Consider the following 20,847-nt stretch of genomic DNA (forward strand, 5'->3'; position numbering starts at 1 on the left):
TAGTGGTCATATGATATTCACTGTATTTCTCCTGAGTTTCATTCCTCAGGTTTCCCAGAAGTGTCATCAGCTACATTTTAGTTGGATATCCCTGGCCTCTGAGCAGTCAGCCAGTAACTCTGTTTCAAGGTGCAAAGAGATTGGGAGGGTAGACTGATGCAGGATGAAAGTACCAAGGCAGCTGGCCAGACATTTTGCACAAACCTGCATAAACATCTTTGTGGTGCACATCAACTGTGCGGCACAGTGGCGCAGTGGTTAGCACCGCAGCCTCACAGCTCCAGTGACCCGGGTTCAATTCTGGGTACTGCCTGTGTGGAGTTTGCAAGTTCTCCCTGTGTCTGCGTGGGTTTCCTCCGGGTGCTCCGGTTTCCTCCCACAGCCAAAAGACTTGCAGGTTGATAGGTAAATTTGCCATTATAAATTGCCCCTAGTATAGGTAGGTGGTAGGGGAATATAGGGACAGGTGAGGATTAGTGTAGGATTAGTATAAATGGGTGGTTAATGGTCGGCACAGACTCGGTGGGCCGAAGGGCCTGTTTCAGTGCTGTATCTCCAAATCTAAAAAAAAAATCTAAAAACTGCACATTGATGCAGTGGAAGCTCTTGCGGTTGACTAATACTCTTAGCTGATCTATGGGTGTCTTAGTGGCCACATGGATGCAGTCAATGACACCCAGCACCTGTGAGAAGCCAGAGATGCAAACCCAAAGGCCAGCTGATTCAGACAAACATCATTGCAGATGCAGTTCACATACTTGCCAGTTTTAGCAAATAAGACATCAGTAAACTGTCTTAAGCATTTGTGTGCCGGTGATTGTGAGATCCTGCAAGTGTCTCCAGCAGACCCCTGGAATGATCCGGATTTATAAAGGTTGAGGGTGGTGGTGACTTTAACATCCAGTGGTAAACAGTGGCCGTCAGGTCCAGTTGGCAGCAGGTCTTGTTCCAGGTGGCTGCCACCACTTGATGCAACAGCCTAAGCCTTCTCAGACTGTGGAGGAAGCTTACGCTTTGCCTGTAGACCATGTGCGACAGGTATGACCTCCTGTGGGCTGCACCACTCTACTGACCTCTGTCCTGTGGAGTGCAGGTCTGTAAGCAGCAGGCTGTTGCCGGAGCAGATCCTAATGTTGCTGTGGTGCAGGTCCTGCAGGTGGTACTTCTGGTGGTCATCTTGGTCTTCATCTGAGGTCCAAAGTAACACAGCATAGCAGTATCCTTGTTAATCTGATAGATCAGAGCTCCAAAGTGCAGATCAGACCTCCAAACCTCCTAAGTGTGGAAAGTAACCTCTCAGTGCAAATACTATGAACAAACCCTTTCACATAAGCAGGTGGGAAAGCAGTTGACAGCTGATTTTTTTTGACATATTTCCCTGTCATATCTTCATCCCCCTCAATTGCCACTGTATTCCCGCCTTGCTTTCATTGGCAAGTTCCAGGCAATGCGCAAACCAAAGTTAAATTGCAAAAGCCACATCAATATCGCTCTAATTGAGCAATTAACATATTGAAATTGACAATTCGCCTCCCCCGAGGGATTCGCAGCATGCATCTTAACGTGCTGGAGTGAAATGCAGAAGTCAACAGATTGGAGCCAGCAGGATTTCCCTCCCCACCTGTACCCAAACTTGACGCCCTCATCCACATTAAAATTCCTCCACTGTGTCAGAATTTGACTTTGAAGGATGCTAAGTTTACAAGGTTTGGTGATTCTGACAGTGTGAGGGAGCTGAATAAACAGCTAACTGCCCAGTGGAAAATAATTATTGTCCTCCTGTAGCAATGTGCTCTTACAGCAAGTCCATATCAATATCCTAGTTATCTGTCACTGATGTTCAGCCATGTAACACCTGAAATTGGGCTGACCACTTTGGAAAACCAGTGCAATGATGAAATGTAGTCCAGATTTAGCAACAATTTCCACACAGGAGACACCTCTGAGCTAGAAGTAGTACAGTAATTAGAGGTTACAGCAAAGCTCATCAGAAAAAATAACATTCAAATATGTCCACTTCAAATTTTGCTCCTCAAGTTCAAGTGAGCTGGACACTTATGAAAAGTGTAAAGTTTGAGGAATGTACTGCAAAACAGATAGGAAGCTTAGGACAGTATTTCCCAAAATGGTGCAGGAATTTTTTGGGATTCCTCACTTCAAATCAAATGTGCCTTTAATACCAACAATTCAAGCTGCTTGAGTGTAACTGTTGACACAAGAGGAGAACCCTTTCACCAGCTACATGCTCACATACTTGTCTACGTTATGGCATGTTACTTTCCACCTCATGCTTAGTGTCTGGTGGACCTTGGAACAGGAAGTTTAAACAATTTGAAGAATGAATAGTTTTCAGTTTGTTTCTAAAAATAGTTGAGCACAGTGGATGGTGTTTATCATAAACCATGTGTGGCAAAGCTGAACTTTGCTGTCAGGTCTGCTTGCAGCCGGAGGTGCTTGCCAGCCTTCTGCTTTGCACCATTTCTTAAATAAACATGCAAGTCTTCCAGCTATCTCCTTTGTACAAGAAAATCCATACAAAATGGATAAACTGTTTTTGGAATCTAACCACGTGGGACCATCCGTGCTACATTAAACAACATAACAGTTAACTGGTTCATTTGATTAATGCCAGAAATCAACACTTGTTCTGTAATTGCATTTCCCAGCAATCCCCATTAGAATGTAGAGAATGTCTTTTTTTTGCTGGTAGACCAAACAGGTGCATATTTTAAAGGTGCAATACACAGAGTATTAAATGTTCACAAGTCTGACATGAAAAAGCAAGCACTGTCTATATTGCACCACCACATAGATTAAACTCAATCTTTTCCCATGGATATAATGACTGCTAATGTACAGGTATAGTGGGACACAAATAATTAAACTGTTAATGAAGACAATATGACAGTTTTACAAGCATCAGTACCACATAGCAAAATTTTAAAATAACTCAATTTTTCAATACGATTGCAAATTTATCGATTGTCGCTAAAACCCATCTGGTTCACTGATGTCCTTTACGGAAGGAATTCTACTGTCCTTACCTGGTCTGGCCTATATGTGACTCCAGACCCACAGCAATGTGGTTGACTCTTAAAATGCCCTCTGAAATGGCCGAGCAAGCCACTCAGTTGTACCTAACCACTAAAAAGTCGATAAGGAATGAAACCGGATGGACCACCCAGCATCGACTTAGGCACTGGAAACGACAATGGCAAACCCAGCCCTGTCAACCCTGCAAAGTCCTCCTTACTAACATCTGGGGACTATTGCCAAAGTTGGGAGAACTGTCCCACAGACTAGACAAGTAACAGCCTGACATAGTCATACTCACCGAATCATACCTTACAATGTCCCAGACACGACCATCACCATCCCTGGTCCCTGGGTATGTCCTGTCCCACTGGCAGGACAGATCCAGCAGAGGTGGCGGCACAGTGGTTATACAGTTGGGAGAGAGTTGCCCTGGGAGTCTTCAACATCGACTCCGGACCCCCTGAAGTCTCATGGCATCAGGTCAAACATGGGCAAGGAAACCTCCTGCTGATTACCACCTACCGCCCCCCCTCAGCTGGTGAATCAGTACTCCTCCATGTTGAACACCACTTGGAGGAAGCACTGAGGGTGGCAAGGGCATAGAATGTACTCTGGGTGGGGGACTTCAATGTCCATCACCAAGAGTGTCTCGGTAGCACCACTACTGACCGAACTGGCCAAGTCCTAAGGACATAACTGCTAGACTGGGTCTGCGGCAGTTGGTGAGGGAACCAACATGAGGGAAAAACATACTTGACCTTGTCCTCACCAATCTGCCTGCCGCAGATGCATCTGTCCATGACAGTAATGGTAGGAGTGACCACCGCACAGTCCTTGTGGAGACGAAGTCTCGTCTTCACATTGAGGATACCCTCCATTGTGTTGTGTGGCACTACCACCGTGCTAAATGGGATAGATTTCAAACAGATCCAGCAATGCAAAACTGGGCATCCATGAGGTGCTGTGGGCCATCAGCAGCAGCAGAATTGTATAGAACTGCAATCTGTAACCTCATCGCCCGGCATATCCCCCACTCTACCATTACCAACAAGACGGGGGACCAACCCTGGTTTAATGAAGAGTGCAGGAGGGCATGCTAGGAGCAGCGCCAGGCATAGCTAAAAATGAGGTGGCATCCTGGTGAAGCTACAAGCCAGGACTACTTTCATGCCAAACAGCGTAAGCAGCATGTGATAGACATAGCTAAGCGATCCCATAACCAACGGATCAGATCTAAGCTCTGCAGTCCTGCCACACCCAGTCGTGAGTGGTGGTTGACAATTAAACAACTAAATGGAGGAGGTGGCTCCATAAATATCCCCATCCTCAACGATGGGGGAACCCAGCACATCAGTGCAAAAGATAAGGCTGAAGCATTCGCAACAATCTTCAGCCAGAAGTGCTGAGTGGATGATCCATCTCAGCCTCCTCCTGAAGTCCCCAGCATCACAGATGCCAGTCTTCAGCCAATTCGATTCACTCTATGTGATATCAAGAAACGACTGAAGGCACTGGATACTGCAAAGGCTATGGGCCCTGACAACATTCCTGCAATGGTACTGAATACCTGTGCTCCAGAACTTGCTGCGCCCTTAACCAAGCTGTTCCAATACAGCTACAACACTGGCATCTACCCGGCAATGTGGAAAATTGCCCAGGTATGTCCTGTACACAAAAAGCAGGACAAATCCAACCCTGACAATTACCGCCCCATTAGTCTACTCTCGGTCATCAGTAAAGTGATGGAAGGTGTCATTGACAGTGGTATCAAGTGGCACCTGCTTAGCAATAACATGCTCAGTGATGCTCAGCTTGGGTTCCGCCAGGGCCACTCAACTCCTGACCTCATTCCAGCCTTGGTTCAAACATGGACAAAAGAGATGAACTCCAGAGGTGAGGTGAGAGTGACTGCCCTTGACATCAAGGAAGCATTTGACCAAGTATGGCATCAAGGAGCTCTAGCAAAACTGCAGTCAATGGGAATCAGGGGGAAAATTCTTCGCTGGTTGGAATCATACCTAGCGCAAAGGAAGTTGGTTGTTGTTGTTGGAGGTCAATTATCTCAGCTCCAGGACACCATTGCAGGAATTCCTCAGGGTAGTGTCCTAAGCAAAAACATCTTCAGCTGCTTCATCAATGACCTTCCTTCAATCATAAAGTCAGAAGTGGGGATGTTCGCTGATGATTGCACATGTTCAGCACCATTCGCGACTCCTCAGATACTGAAGCAGTCTGTGTAGAAATGCAGCAAGACCTGGACAATATCCAGGCTTGGGCTGATAAGTGGCAAGTAACATTCATGCCGCACAAGTGACAGGCAATGACCATCTCAAAACATGAGAGAATCTAACCATCTCCCCTTGACATTCAACGGCATTACCATCGCTGAATCTCCCACTATCAACATCCTCGGGCTTACCATTGACCAGAAACTGAACTGGAGTAGCCATATAACTACTGTGGCTACAAGAGCAGGTCAGAGGTTAGGAACCCTGCGGCGAGTAACTCACCTCTTGACTCCCCAAAGCCTGTCCACAAGGCACAAGTCACGAGTGTGATGGAATACTCTCCACTTGCCTGGATTGGTAGCTGCAACAACACTCAAGAAGCGCATCACCATCCAGGACAAAGCAGCCCACTTGACTGGCACCCCATCCACAAATATTCACTCCCTCCACCACTGCACAAAGTCGTAGCAGTGTGTACCATCTACAAGATGCACCGCAGCAACCCGCCACGGCTACTCAGGCAGCACTTTCCAAACCCGTGACCTCTACCACCGAGAAGGACAAGGGCAGCAGATGCATGGGAACGCCATCACCTGCAAGTTCCCCTCCAAGCCACACACCATCCTGATATGAAACTATATCGACGTTCCTTCAAAATCCTGAAACTCCCTACCTAACAGCACTGTGGGTGTGCCTACCCCACATGGACTGCAGAGGTTCAAGATGGCAGCTCACCACCATCTTCTCAAGGGCAATTAGGGATGGGCAATAAATGCTCGCCTGGCCAGCGACGCCCACATCCCATGAAATGAATAAAGAAAAAACGAGCAGCATTGTCACTTAGAAAGATAGAGATTAAGTTATTTTAAATGGATGATTTACTCTGGTAAATTGATGGTGAAAGGAAAGTCATACAAATGTGTTAAACAACAACAACTTGTATTTATGTAGCACTTTCAAATGTGATGAAACATTCCAAGGCACGTCACAGGAGCATTCTAAACAAAATTTGACACCAAGCCACATAATTTGATCGATGACCAAAAGGTTTGTTGAAGAAGTAGATTTTAAGGAGCGTATTAAAAGAGGAAAGAGGTAGAGAGGCAAAGAGATTTAGGGGTGGAATTCCAGAGTTTAGGGCCTTGGCAGCTGAAGGATGGCCACCAATGGTGGAGCATTTAAAATTGGGGAAGTTCAAGAGGCCTGAATTGAAGGAGTGTAGATATCATGGAAGGTTAGAAATGTAGAAAACAGAAGGAGGTCATTTGGCCCATTGGGTCTGCACCATCTGAAAAAGAGCTATCCAGCATAATCACACTTTCCAGCTCTTAGTCCGTAGCCCTGCAGGTTATAGCACAAGTGCATTTCGAAGAATTTCCTAAATGCAATGAGGGTTTCTGCCTTTACCACCCTTTCAGGCAGTGAGTTCCAGATCCCCACCACCCTTTGGGTGAAAAAAATGCTCCCCTAATCCTTCTGCCAATTACTTTAAATGTATGTTCCCTGGTTATTGACCTCTCTGCTAAGGGAAACAGGTTGTGGAGCTGGCGGAGATTAAAGATAGGGAGGGGCGAGGCCTTGGGGATTTGAAAACAAAGAACAGAATTTTAAAATCAAGATGCTGCTTAACAGAGCCAATGTTGGTCAGAGAAATATCTGTCCACTATCATTAACAATAATTAATAAGGATTTGTTTCTTCAATTAGTTCATAATTCATGAGCCTCACTTTAAAGTTATGCTTTCCTATGTTCCACAAAGACAGGCATGCCAGATTAGATTAGATTAGATTAGAGATACAGCACTGAAACAGGCCCTTCGGCCCACCGAGTCTGTGCCGACCATCAACCACCCATTTATACTAATCCTACATTCCTACCAAACATCCCCACCTGTCCCTGTATTTCCCTACCACCTACCTATACTAGTGACAATTTATAATGGCCAATTTACCTACCAACCTGCAAGTCTTTTGGCTTGTGGGAGGAAACCGGAGCACCCGGAGAAAACCCACGCAGACACAGGGAGAACTTGCAAACTCCGCACAGGCAGTGCCCAGAATCGAACCCGGGTCCCTGGAGCTGTGAGGCTGCGGTGCTAACCACTGCGCCACTGTGCCGCCCAATAAATAACTGCAAACATGTTTTATTTTAAAATCAAATTTGCAAATTAAAATACTTTTTTTCAAAAAGGAGTTTGCTATTTTAATGTGTGTGCCTGAAATAAAACATTCTTGGATATGTAGCATTACCTATGCATAGCTTAGCATTTGCTAGCTGTTTTGTTGTCATGGGTGGGTAGTCATAATACTAATATTCATTTTCCACTCACCCATTGCAAACGACATAGGTATTTCTCTTAATCACAAGTCAACATCTCCGTGGCTACATTCTGCAGTCATTCTTATATTGAGACTTGCCTCAAATAAAGTCAGTTACTTTAATTGGAAAGACGATTAATTATTAGCCAGTCATTAATTTTACCTGAACCAATCTTGTAATTAAGAGCTAAATTCACAATTCATAAAAATTGACAGTATTAAAAAACCTTTTGAAAATTTAACATTCGTGACCAAACAACTTAAAGTCATGAAACTTGCCCTTTTTGAGCTAGTGTTTTTTTACCGACCGTGTATGTTTATGATTAAAAAAAAGACTTTGTTGGTTATGGATGGCCCATTAACCCAAAGAGTTGAATACTTGACTTTTAGCCAACTGTTTTTGAATGTTATCCCCAGACTGTCAGTTTTGCCTCAGTTAAGAGAGAGTTTTAATGCATTTTATTATTTCAAAATATGATTGGCCTGCCCCCTGCCCCAACCTTTCAGATATCCAAATTCCACAATTCCTCAACTAAGAGGCGAATAGTGTTACAACCAGGTGAAAAAGGTGTCTAGGGATCTCTTTCAGCCTTCACCTGGTCTTACTGTAACAGGTTTTAATTTTTAAACACACTGTTTTGAGCTCCCCCTTGGTAAATCCTTGTTCACCGCTTTCCAATTATAAGGCAAAGAAATGAGCACAAACAGGCCTTCTTAGGTTTAAAGAAAAGTGAAATTGATGAAAACTTAAACTCTAATTCAGTTAATGCTTATGGATATGCAATACGCACATGCAAATAGAGACAGAAAAGAGCAGAAGAAAAAATAAAGTATAGAGGTTTGAGGCAATATCAGAAGAGTTTCTTGTTGCTGTGCTTCAAGTTCACTGTCGTCCTTTTGTAGGTAGTTCTTGCCTGTAGGTAATTCTTGCTTTTCATTGGGGCCCAGTATTTTTCTTAAGCCTTGTTTACTGTAAGAGACTTTTCTCTCTTGGGGTTCCTGTGTCTTCAATGGATTCCAAAGCTGGTGAGAAACAGATGAGCAGACAGGTAAGAGGCGGCGGCAAGCCAGCCACAAGAGGTCTTTTCCTGTCCAGGAGCAAACAGCTTTCTGAGTTTAAATTCTTTGTGGCAAGTTCAAATTCAAAAACCTCCAACAGCCAGTTAGTCATGTGACTAAACTGGTCTGACCATATCAGTTTGTGTATTTGGCCATCTCAGCAGTTAATCGGGAATGCTAGCCTCTCCACCTTCAACGTCTGTTAATCAAAAGTCCATTGTGGATTAAATTGGAGCAGGGAGTGGCCCCTTTGTCCTTTCCAAGTACTATCTGTTACTATGCAAATGTACTTCCAGTCAAGGGTCTGGTGCTTTTTTAAAAAAAACAAGTTATTTCTTTACTCCAGTACAGTTTAAAAATCAATGTTTATGTGGCAAAATTAATGTCTCATTCTTGGCAGGTGGGGGCCTGCATGACAATAGGCAAATTACTTGTAGGTGCGCTAGAACAGAGAAGGGCAATTAACTTTCACAACTATCCTCTTTCTCTATGGGAGATGGAGGGTCTGGACAAATCGCTAACTCTGGACGAGCTGACAAAGGCCTTCGGGGCCTTCGAGATGAGTAAAACTCCTGGAAGCGAGGGCTTATCAGTTGAGCTGTATTCGTCTCTGTGGGACTGGATCGACCCAGACCTGCTGGAAGTGGACAAGAGTATGGTTCTGGCCAGCAGCATGTCAGAATCCATGAGAAAAGGTATCACCACCCTCATCCAGAAGCGGAAGGGAGAGAGGGCGGAAATCAGAAATTGGCGGCCCATCTCACTGCTTAATGTAGACTACAAGATTCTGTCCAAAGTCATCATCAGTAGGTTCCAAGTTTGCTCTGGAGTTGGTGATTCACCCCGATCAGACCTGTACTGTACCTGGCAGGAAGATCTCTGATAGGCGATCGTTTCCCTGGGAAGCGCGAAGCTATGTACGGGACAGGGGGGTTGACACCTACCTCATCAGCTTGGACCAGGAGAAGGCTTTTGACAGGATATTGCACACATAAATGATTGATGTGCTCTCCAAAATGGGGTTTGGGGAGGGAATCTGCAATTGGATCCAACTGCTCTACACAAACATCAGTAGCGCAGTCTCAATCAATGGGTGGGAATCAGAAAGCTTCCCAATCAATCTGAAGTCAGACAGGGCTGTCCTCTCTTCCCTGCCCTGTTTGTTTGCTGTATCTAACCTTTTGTTGAGTCCATTAGAAAGGATGCGGGCATAAGAGGGGTGACAATCCCAGGCAGCGGAGGCACTCAGGTCAAAGCCTCCCTGCACATGGATGACGTCGCTGTCTCCTCCTTGGATCCGCTGTCCGTTCACAGGCTGATGAGCATCTGTGACCAATTCGAACTGGCTTCAGGAGCCAAAGTAAATCGCGGCAAGAGCGAGGCCATGTTCTTTGGGAACTGGGCTGACCGATTCTTTGTCCCCTTCACTGTCAGGTCAGACTACTTGAAGGTGCTGGGGATATGGTCCAGAAGGGCCAGGGCATGTGCCAAAACCTGGAAGGAGCGAGTATCCACGGTAAACTATAAACTGAGCATGTGGGAGCAGCATTCTCTCTCCATTGCGGGTAAGAATCTGGTCATCAGGTGCGAAGCGCTCACGTTGTTACTGTATGTGGTGCAGGTCTGGCCCATACCGCAACCCTGTGCCATGGCGGTCACCCGAGCCATCTTCTGCTTTATCTGGAGATCCAAAATGGACCGTGTCCACAGGGACATGATGTTCAAACCTCTGGATAAAGGGGGGAAAAACATACCCAACGTCGCCCTCATCCTGGAGGCCATCTTTGTGTGCGGCAGCATCAAGCTGTGCGTAGAATCCCAGTACGCAAACACCAAGTGTCACTACGTGCTGAGGTTCTATCTATCCCCGGTATTGTGAAGGGTGGGTCTGGCCACATTGCCGCAGAATGCTCCATCCAGTTGGACTGTGCCATACCACCTATCCTTTGTGGAAATGTTTGTGCAGGAAAACACCTTTGACCACCAATCCATCAGGCAGTCCTCACAGAATGTCCTCAAGGCCCTACAGGAAAAGGAGATGGTGGATCCTGTTGGATGGTTCCCCGGGCATACTGCTGAAGTCATTTGGCAGAATGCCTCATCACCAGAACTTTCAAACAAGCACCAAGACATAGCTTGGATGGTGGTGAGGAGGGCCCTCCCCGTCAGATCCTTCCTGCACGCCCGGAATTTCAGTGCCTACGTACGCTGCCCTCGAGGTGGCTGTCGTGGAGAAGAGACTGTTGCCCACCTCCTTCTGGAATGTGCTTTTGCAAAGAGGGTGTGGAAAGAGATGCAGTAGTTTTTGTTGAGGTGCATCCCAAGCAGCTCTGTAACACAGGAGTCTGTGCTCTACGGGCTGTTCCCAGGGACACACACCGAGATAAATATCAACTGCTGCTGGAGGACCAACAACACAGTGAAAGACACTCTTCGGTCTGCCTGAAACTTGCTGGTCTACCGGTGCAAAGAGTTGTCTAGACGGGCACATTCCAAGGTCCAGGACTACGTGCTGAGGGACGCACTAAAGCTTGGGGCAGACACAGCAAAGGCTCAATGGGGAATGGCCACGGCATAAGGTCCTCTCGCCATAGTGAACCAAGGGGCTGGAACCTGTGTAAAACCCTTTGGGCTGTATGCCAATGTACATTGCAATTAAAATGGAATGGCAAGAATTGTGAGGCACTTCCATGTTTTTCTGTATCGAAGAAATCTGATCTCTATTGTACTTTCCAGAATGTGAAATTTGAACTGAACTATTTTGTAATGTATTTTTGCAACTTTTTATGAATAAAGTATATTTTTGGAAAAGAAAAGTTTTCGCAGGACGAGCACTAAAGCTTGGGGCAGCCGCCGCAAAGACTCAATAGGGAAAGGCCACTTTGTAAGGTCCTCCCGCCATAGTGAACCGAGGGGCTGGAACCTGTGTAAACCCCTTCGGGCTGTATGCCAATGTACATTGCATTTACAATGGAATGGGAAGAATTATGAAAAAAAAAGGGACAACACCTCGGCCTAGACATTCGACCGTGCAGCGTCTGTTTTTTGAGCACAAAATGGCTTCATAAGCTTCCAAGAAAGCAGGCAGAAAAGGCGTGTCAGAAGTGCATCACCCACCCTATAGTAAAGGCCAACGTATCAGCATGAGGTGCCGATACCTGAAATAGGCTATGCTCCATTTGCATATGCAAATAAGGCGTCTAATTCCTATGAGGCCTTCACTGTAAGATTGGTTTGCTCTGAGGCAACTAGCACCAGTGATGGCTGCACTCAGAAAAATCAGGCACACATGCACCCTAACAGGTGATCTTTAAAGGGGCTACCTGTTAGGCCACAAAACGAGGTAGGATTTAAAAATGCATTTAGAAGCCAATCCGGCTACCAATCCCAACTCCTTCTGAGCCCCTCGCCCACCTCACCCTCCAAAAGGGCCTCAGTTGAAGGATGGCACTTTCAACAGCACAGCACTCCCTCAGCACTGCACTGAATATGCACTCAAGTTTCTGGAGTAGGGCTTGAACACCCAATCTTCTGAATCAGAGGGAAGAGTGCTACTACTGAGCTAAGGCTGTCACTTGTCTATAACATAGAATCCCTGTTAATTGAAAAATCTGTTTTAAATATTTTATTTGCTTGGCATTTCGTTGTAAGACATGGATAATCATTCCTCTCAACCTCTTGTGTTGAAAGGGTGGCATTCATGCCAATGCTTGGATAGGCGCACAGTCCTGCTTTTGCCATTTTGGGATGCACACACATTTCCAATTCAAATTCAGTACAAGAGATTTGTCTTCACACAAATGCCAAACTGGGAGGGGAAATGGAGTTTCATCACCTGACCATATAGAAACAGAGTGAGGATCCTTGGAGCAGGTCGTCTCACATAACCTCCATTTAACAACACATGAAGTACATGGAGTTATTGGCGTAATTTAGTGTAATGTTGAAAAATTAGAAGTCTTACAACAATTACAAATTGGCACAGCAGTAATAATAAATTATTAACTTTTTTTAAAATTCATTCATGGGTGTAGGTGGGTGTCGCTGGCTAGGCCAGCATTTATAGCCCATTTCTCATTGCCCTTGAGAAAGTGGTGATGAGATGCCTTCTTAAACTGCTGCAGTCCTTAGGTGTAGGTAAACCAACAGTGCTGTTAGGAAGCGAGTTCCAGGATTTTGACCAAGCGACAGTGAATGAACAGCAATATAGTTCCAAGTCAGGATGGTGTGTAGCTTAGAGGGAACTTGCAGGTGGTGGTGTTCCCATGCATCTGCTGCTCGTCCTTCGAGGTAGAGGTTGTGGGTTTGGAAGGTGCTGTCGTAGGAGCCTTGGTGAGTTGCTGCAGTGCATCTTGTAGATGGTACACACTGCTGCCACTGTGCACTGGTGGTGGAGGGAGTGAATGTTGAAGGTGGTGGATGGGGCACCAATCAAATGGGCTGCTTTGCCCCAGATGGTGATGAGCTTCTTGAGTGTTGTTGGAGCTGCACCCATCCAGGCAAGTGGAGAGTATTCCATCACTCTCCTGACTTGTGCCTTGTAGATGGTGGACAGGCATTGGGGAGTCAGGAGGTGAGTTACTCACTGCAAAATTCCCAGCCTCTGACCTGCTCTTGTAGTCACAGTAATTTTGTGGCTGGTCCAGGTGAATGGTAACCTCCAGGATTTTGATAGTGGGGGATTCAGCAATGGTAATGCCATTGAACATCCAGGGGAGATGGTTAGATTCTCTCTTGTTTGAGATAGTCATTGCCTGTCACTTGTGTGGCATGTATGTTACTTGCCACTTATCAGCCCAAGCTTGGATATTGTCCCGGTCTTGCTGCGTCTGGACACGGGCTGTTTCAGTATCTGAGGAGTTGCAAATGGTGCTAAACATTGCGTAATCATCAGAGAACATCCCTACTTCTCACCTTATGATGGAGGGAAGGTCATTGATGAAACAGCTGAAAATGGTTGAGCCAAGGACACTATCCTGAGGAACTCCTGCAGTGCTGTCCTGGGACTGAGATAATTGACCTCCAACAACCACAACCATCTTCCTTTGTGCTAGGTATGACTCCAACCAGCGGAGAGTTTCCCCCCCGATTCCCATTGACTCCAGTTTTGCTAGGGCTCCTTGATGCCACACTCCCTCAAATGCTGCCTTGATGTCAAGGGCAGTCACTCTCATTCACCTCTGGAGTTCAGCTCTTTTGTCCATGTTTGAACCAAGGCCGTAATGAGGACAGGAGCTGAGTGGCCCTGGCAGTATCCAAACTGAGCATCAGTGAGCAGGTTATTGCTGAGCAAGTGCCACTTGATACCACTGTCGACAACCCCTTCTATCACTTTGCTAATGATCGAGAGTAGACAGATAGGGCGGTAACTGGTTGGATTGGATTTGTCCTACTTTTTGTGCACAGGACGTACTTGGGCTATTTTCCACATTGCCAGGTAGATGCCAGTGTTGTAGCTGTACGGGAACAGCTTGGCCAGGGCTAGTTCTGGAGTAGAAGTCTTCAGTACTATTGCCGGTAAAGGCCTGCTACCCGACCCGAACCCAATGGAACCCGACGACATGTGTCGGGTCCGGGTCAGGTCGGGCCCCTCTTCCGAGTCCAGCTTTTGGGCTCGGGTCGGGTCGGGTCGGGTCGGGTCGGACACATGGTAAGTGCTCTGACGGTAAGTATTAAAAATTAAAAAAAACTTACCTGAGCTGGGAGTCCGGGACGAAACTAAGTCTGCGCAGTCAGCTAGTGACATCACCACGCACGCGCTGCAGCTTCTTAGAGCTTCCCAGTTGGAAGGTAAGTAAAGGGATGGTCGGGTCGGGCCGGGATCGGGTGCTGGGCAAAATTGGAGGGACTCGGGCCTGGTTGGGCTCGGGTCCGCTGTGGATCGGTTGGGTTCAGGTCCGGTTCTTTTTCCCGACCTGAGCAGGCCTTTAATTGCCGCAATGTTATCAGGGCCCACATCCTTTGCAGTATCCAATGTCTTCAGCCGTTTCTTGATATCACGTGGAGTGAATCAGATTGACAGAAACCTGGCATCTGAGATGCTCTGGAGCTCAGGAGGAGCAGAGCTGGCTAAAGATGGTTGCAAATGCTTCAGCCTTATCTTTTGCACTGATGTGCTGAGCTCCCCCATCCGTTGAGGATGGGGATATTTGTGGAGCTTCTTCCTCTTTTTGTTAGTTGTTTAATTGTCCACCACAATTCATGACTGGATGTGGCAGGACTGCAGAGCTTCTGCTGTTTGGCAATGCAAGCAGTCCTATGTTGCAGCTTCACCAGGCTGACACCTCATTTTTAGGTATGCCTGGTGCTGCTCCTAGCATTTCCTCCTGCACTCTTCATTGAACTAGGGTTGGTCCCCCGGCTTGATCGTAATGGTAGAGTGGGGTATATGCCGGGTCATGAGGTTACAGATTGTGGTTGAATACAATTCTGCTGCTGCTGATGGCCCACAGCACCTCATGGATGACCAGTTTTCAGTTGCTAGATCTGATCGAAATCTATCCCATTTAGCACGGTGGCAGTGCCACACAACACAATGGTGGGTATCCTCAAAGTGAAGACAAGACTTCGTCTCCACAAGGATTGTGCGGTGGTCATTCCTACCAATACTATCAAGGACAGATGCATCTACAACAGGTAGATTAGTGAGGACGAGGTCAAGTAGGACTTTTCCTCTTGTTGGTTCCCTCACCACCTGCCGCAGACCCAGTATAGCAACTATGTCCTTTAGGACTTGGCCAGCTCGATCAGTAGTAGTGCTACCAAGCCACTCTTGGTGATGGAAATTGAAGTCCCCCAGAGTACATTATGTGCCCTTGCTACCCTTAGTGCTTCCACCAATTAGTGTTCAACATGGAGAAGCACTGATTCATCAGCTGACGGGGCGGGTGCGGGAGGTGTGCCTCTCCATGTTGAACACCAATTGGAAGAAGCACTAAGGGTAGCTAGGGCACAGAATGTACACTGGGTGCTTCTTCCAAGTGGCGTTCAACATGGAGAAGCACTGATTCATCAGCCGAGGTGGTGCGGTAGGTGATAATCAGCAGGAGGTTTCTTTGCCCATGTTTGACCTGATGCCATGAGATTTTTGGGGTCCGGAGTCAATGTTGAGGACTCCCAGGGTAACTCCCTCCCTACTGTATACCACTGTGTCGCCACCTCTAGTGGGTCTGCCCTGCCAGTGAGACAGGACATACGCAGGGATGGCGATGGTGGTGTCAGGGATATTGTCTGGAAGGTAGGATTCCGTGAGTATGACTATGTCAGGCTGTTGCTTGACTAGTCTGTGGGACAGCTCTCCCAATTTTGGCAGAAGAACTTTGCAGGGTCGACAGGGCTAGGTTTGCCGTTGTCGTTTCCAGTGCCTAGGTCAATGCCAGGTGGTTTCCTTCCATTTTCATTCCTTTTCTTACACTTTCAGAGGGCATTTAAGAGTCAACCACATTGCTGTGGGTGTGGAGTCACATGTAGGCCAGACCAGGCAGATTTCCTTCCCTAAAGGACATTAGTGAACCAGATGGGTTTTTACAAATGGTTTCATGGTCACCATTAGACTAGCTTTTAATTCCAGATTTACTAGTAGAATTCAAATTTCACAATCTGCCATGGTGGCATTCGAACCCATGCCCTCACAGCATGAGCCTAGGCCTCTGGATTACTACTCCAGAGACATTACCACTATGCCATCGCCTCCCCCATGATTGACTTACAAAATCCTGACAGTGGGAATCTATTTCCAATGAGTTTGAAAAGACTCCATCACAAAGGCCTGGATTCTGAAGGAAAGTTAGCAAAACTTCCAACCAAAGTTTATTTACCAACTAAATTTCCCAGCAGATTTTTGTGTACAAAAACAGAACTAAATTTAACCAGTGCAGAGTGTATCCATATCAGTCTGTAGGTACCTATGTAATACTGTAGACATAAAACAAATTCTAAGTAGATACTGCTGGCCTTGTTTTTGGTGGCTTTTACAAGGAGGTGCAGAATAATGACAGAAGTCTTCTGATTTGATGAGAATTACACTATTTCTTTTTCAGAATGAAGTTAGACTATTTAAATAAGTTTTTTCACAAACCTTAACCAGCTTAAGTAGCATATATCAGTTTTACAATAGTGGGCTATCATTGCACACGATTTGAAATTTGCTGAGATCAGCTGATACTTATTAGTTGAGTGCAATATCTAATCACCCTGTGGTTGCAATTTGTTTCCCCACGGAGACTTGAAAGTTGCCATATCTCAATTTTGTGTTTTCCTCACCGATTCAATCATCCTTCTATCTCAGGCTGAGATAGTTTGTAACCTCGGCATCCTCCTTGACCCTAGGCTGAGCTTCCAAACCCATATCCACTTCACCACGAAGACAGTCTACTTTCATTTCCATAGTATCGCCCATATCAGCCACTTCCTCAGCCCATCTGCTGCTGAAACCATCACCCATGCTTTTATTACCTCCCTACTCGACTATTCCAATGCGCTCCAGGTTGGCCTCACATCTTCCAACTTGCATAAACTTGAGATCATCCAAAACTCCGCTGCCTGATCCTAACCTGCACCAAATCCCACTCATCCATCACTGGTGTGCTTGCTGGCCTATATTGGAAGTGCTGGTTGACTGAGAGCCAATTTAAAATTCCCAGTGTTCAAACTGCTCCATGGCCCTGTTCCTCCCCAACCTGACTCTGCAACCTCCTCCTTCCCTACAACCCTCCAAGAACTCTGCATTCCCCTAACTCTGGCTTCTTACACCCCCTGCACTCCACTTTTGGCAGCAGTTAAGATAATTAAGCTAATTTAATTCCCTTCCTCAACCTCTTCACTTCTTTACTTTTATTAAAACTTACCTCTTTGATTAAGCTTTTAGTCACTCCTCCTAAAATCTCCTTCTTGGGCTCAATGTCAATTTTTGTCGAGTTGTTGTTTGACAATGTATTTGAGGTCTAAAAACCCCTCTACATTCTTTGGCAAGCTATGTGCAACTTTCCAGTACAATTATAGATTTATTTTCTAGCAATGGCTTTTAACATTACCAAGCTTCCTGTCATGGTCTTCTGTTCTGCAGTGGGCCGAAATAAACAAGATTCTTATATAACATTTCTCATGTTCTCATGCCTCACATATTTCCTTTTGCCATACTTTATCACTCAATAATGTAACTGAAGTGTCAACTTTTTCCTTTTTCCATGTGCTAGATATTCCTGAACCATTGCAACAATTTTTGATGAATGACAGTGCTGGCAGGAGGCTGCTTAATTTGCTGGTATATGAGTGTGTACATCAGATGTTTTTGCAAGTTACTAAGGTGAGCTTTGTAAAGGAATCACTAATCAGGATGTCATTTCTTTCACAATTGCATGGGTGGGGTGGGGATAGGCGGAATAAAGGAAAGAGGAATAAAAAAAACTGGATAACTGTCATTAGGTTTACTAGGGAAGCTTTAATTACCATTAAGCATTGCTCAGCTTCTGCCATTTTAAATGTAAGGGAGAGATGATAGTATGGAATAGTTGCACCTGTGCATGTACAATGCGAAGTATGCAAGCACATGTCTATAAAGGCGGAAAAAGATAATGAAGGTTTCTGTACTCCAGCTATAGTACTCATCATCACACCAAATAAAGTAAATGAGTCCTAATGTTTTATACACAACAAAAAATGCTGATGGCTAACAGGCTTTCACTTGCCTGCTTAAAATTGATATAGCATATTTACATTCTTAGACTATAAAGGCACATTATATTGTATTTACTTCTTTTACACATGTTTTATATACATCAAATTAATTGGAATGTTTATGCCAGAAGTTAATTATATTTCTTAAATATTAAATGGTGACTTGCCGGATTTTTTTCACCTCCAACTTCTTCCCTTGCCAAACACAGGCCCAAATTGAGAGAGAGAAATTAGTTCAGCATGAGTTCTTGTCCATATCATTCCTTGGTAAAAATACCAGGGCACTTTGCTTCTGTAATCCTAGGCTTTACTTAAACATAAGGGCGGCACAGCGGTGCAGTGGTTAGCACCGCAGCCTCACAGCTCCAGCGACCCGGGTTCAGTTCTGTGCGGAGTTTGCAAGTTCTCCCTGTGACCGCGTAGGTTTCCACCGGGTGCTCCAGTTTCCTCCCACAGCCAAAGATTTGCAGGTTGATAGGTAAATTGGCCATTGTAAATTGACCCTAGTGTAAGTAGGTGGTAGGAGAATTGAGGCAAGGTGGGGATGTGATAGGGAATATGGGATTAATGTAGGATTAGTATAAATGGGTGGTTGATGGTCAGCACAGACTCGGTGGGCCAAACAGCCTGTTTCAGTGCTGTATCTCTCTATGACTCTATAACCAAAATTTGCGAAAAACGACATGGCAACAAACTTTAGCCAAAATTGCAAGAGTAACTTTCACTAATAACAGAGGTCAGCTATCGACTCATATCAGCTATCAAGCTATGCTAATAAAGTTATTCAAGCACTTTAGTTAGTTTGTCAATTTACCTGCAAACATAACAGTATAATAACACATTCTTTAACTTTCTCATTGAGATCTACATAATTGGTCTCATACTTAACATGTAAAAATCATAAAAAGTTGCACATTTTCCAAAAACTAATGAAAAGCAAATTGTTAGTGTACTTACCAGACATGTTGACTCACTGTGTCAACAAAATGTCATGTGCCAGAATATTTTAAAGGGGGAACTTCACTGTTTTGGAAATTAATGTAGAACAGTCCAGCAACAACTTTGGCACAGCACATCCCAATAACATCAAGCATAAACTAAAGTTTTTCAATGCCAACATCATTTTTATGTTTTCAAAGAGAAAAGAATTTTGCAGTACACATGTTATTGTTATACATGTTTATAAACTCTCTGGAAAGGATGCTCCTTTAAGTGATCACCCAATTCTTTACTGTTGTAATGTAACTTCCCCCTTCAATTTGTATTATATGTTTGATGAAGTTCTCCTCCATCAGATTTAGTGATGAGCTGTGCAGTTCCAGCTGCTTAAAAATATATAATAGCCCAGATTTTGTGGCCAACGGCGAAGCAAGGGCGCTTGTAACTGACCTCAAAGAAAGCTGCCAACAAAGATCTAGCGAACTCTGTGATGTGGATTTCCCCTCTCCCGACGGCAGTTTAAATCTGACGCCAAGTCAAGGGGAAGTCTTGGCATGCAGCAACAGTGATGTCAGCAAACAGGTAAGGAACCAATCACATTGAAGTATTCCCACACAGCAAACCAGTAAGTTAAAAGCATTAATATCCTTCACTGTTAATTTAAATGTTCATATAGTGAAATAAATGATTATGAATGGATTAAGATACGAGCTAAAATAAAGAGAAAGAAGTGTTTAAAAAAGAAAAATAATTTTTTTTTGAAAATATGTGCAATTTATTATGAAGAAATTTAACAATCCACAAATATAAGATTAGCCTTTAGGGCCAGTAAGGGTGGTTAGCAGTAATTCTGAAGTTAGTATGCCATTAAAAACAGTTACACCTCATTCAACAAGGTATAACCTTTTTATGAGTTTTTACAGCAAGACTAACAACGTGAAAGTGGAAGTTTTTGTCAATTCATGATTGCAACAGAGATTGCAGATTGTGGGAAGCTGTACAGTACACCCTTTGGAGGAGTGTAGACTCATTGACAGCAACTACTAGATTTCCACATTTTTCTGTGCATGGTGTGAACGCCCAAAGTCATGTCACTTTCAGTGGAGTAATGATGGCGCACGTGGACAGTTTCACTGTCATTAGCACAACAAAATCCAGGCCAATAATTTCACTCTTTTGTATGGCTGCCTACTTGAAAGTTTCACATAAATCAAGGTTTAAGTTTTGTAGATTGCAGTGAGGGACTTAACCTGAATTCAAACCAATAACTATGTGGTTTGAATTGCACTCCAAGGTACAATCCAAGGCCACAAAAAATAAAACACTGAAGAACCTACATAAAAAGTATAATGTTATTTCTCAGAAGATGCACAGACAAGAACAAATTCAAAAAACTAAAAACTTCTCACAGAAGATGTACAAAATTCTCTCAAGACCAGGTTTAGGTCCTTATCATCTAATACCCATCAGTCTGGTGTAATTGACCAAGAAACTTATACCTGATGGCAACTGAAAGCAATCTTGATGTCTGTGTAAAGCTAGTGTTTATAAGTCTCATATTACGGTCCTTGTAAAAGTAATATTTAATTATG

The sequence above is a fragment of the Heterodontus francisci genome, chromosome 18 (genome assembly GCF_036365525.1).
Source record: "Heterodontus francisci isolate sHetFra1 chromosome 18, sHetFra1.hap1, whole genome shotgun sequence".
Taxonomy (NCBI): Eukaryota; Metazoa; Chordata; class Chondrichthyes; order Heterodontiformes; family Heterodontidae; genus Heterodontus; species Heterodontus francisci.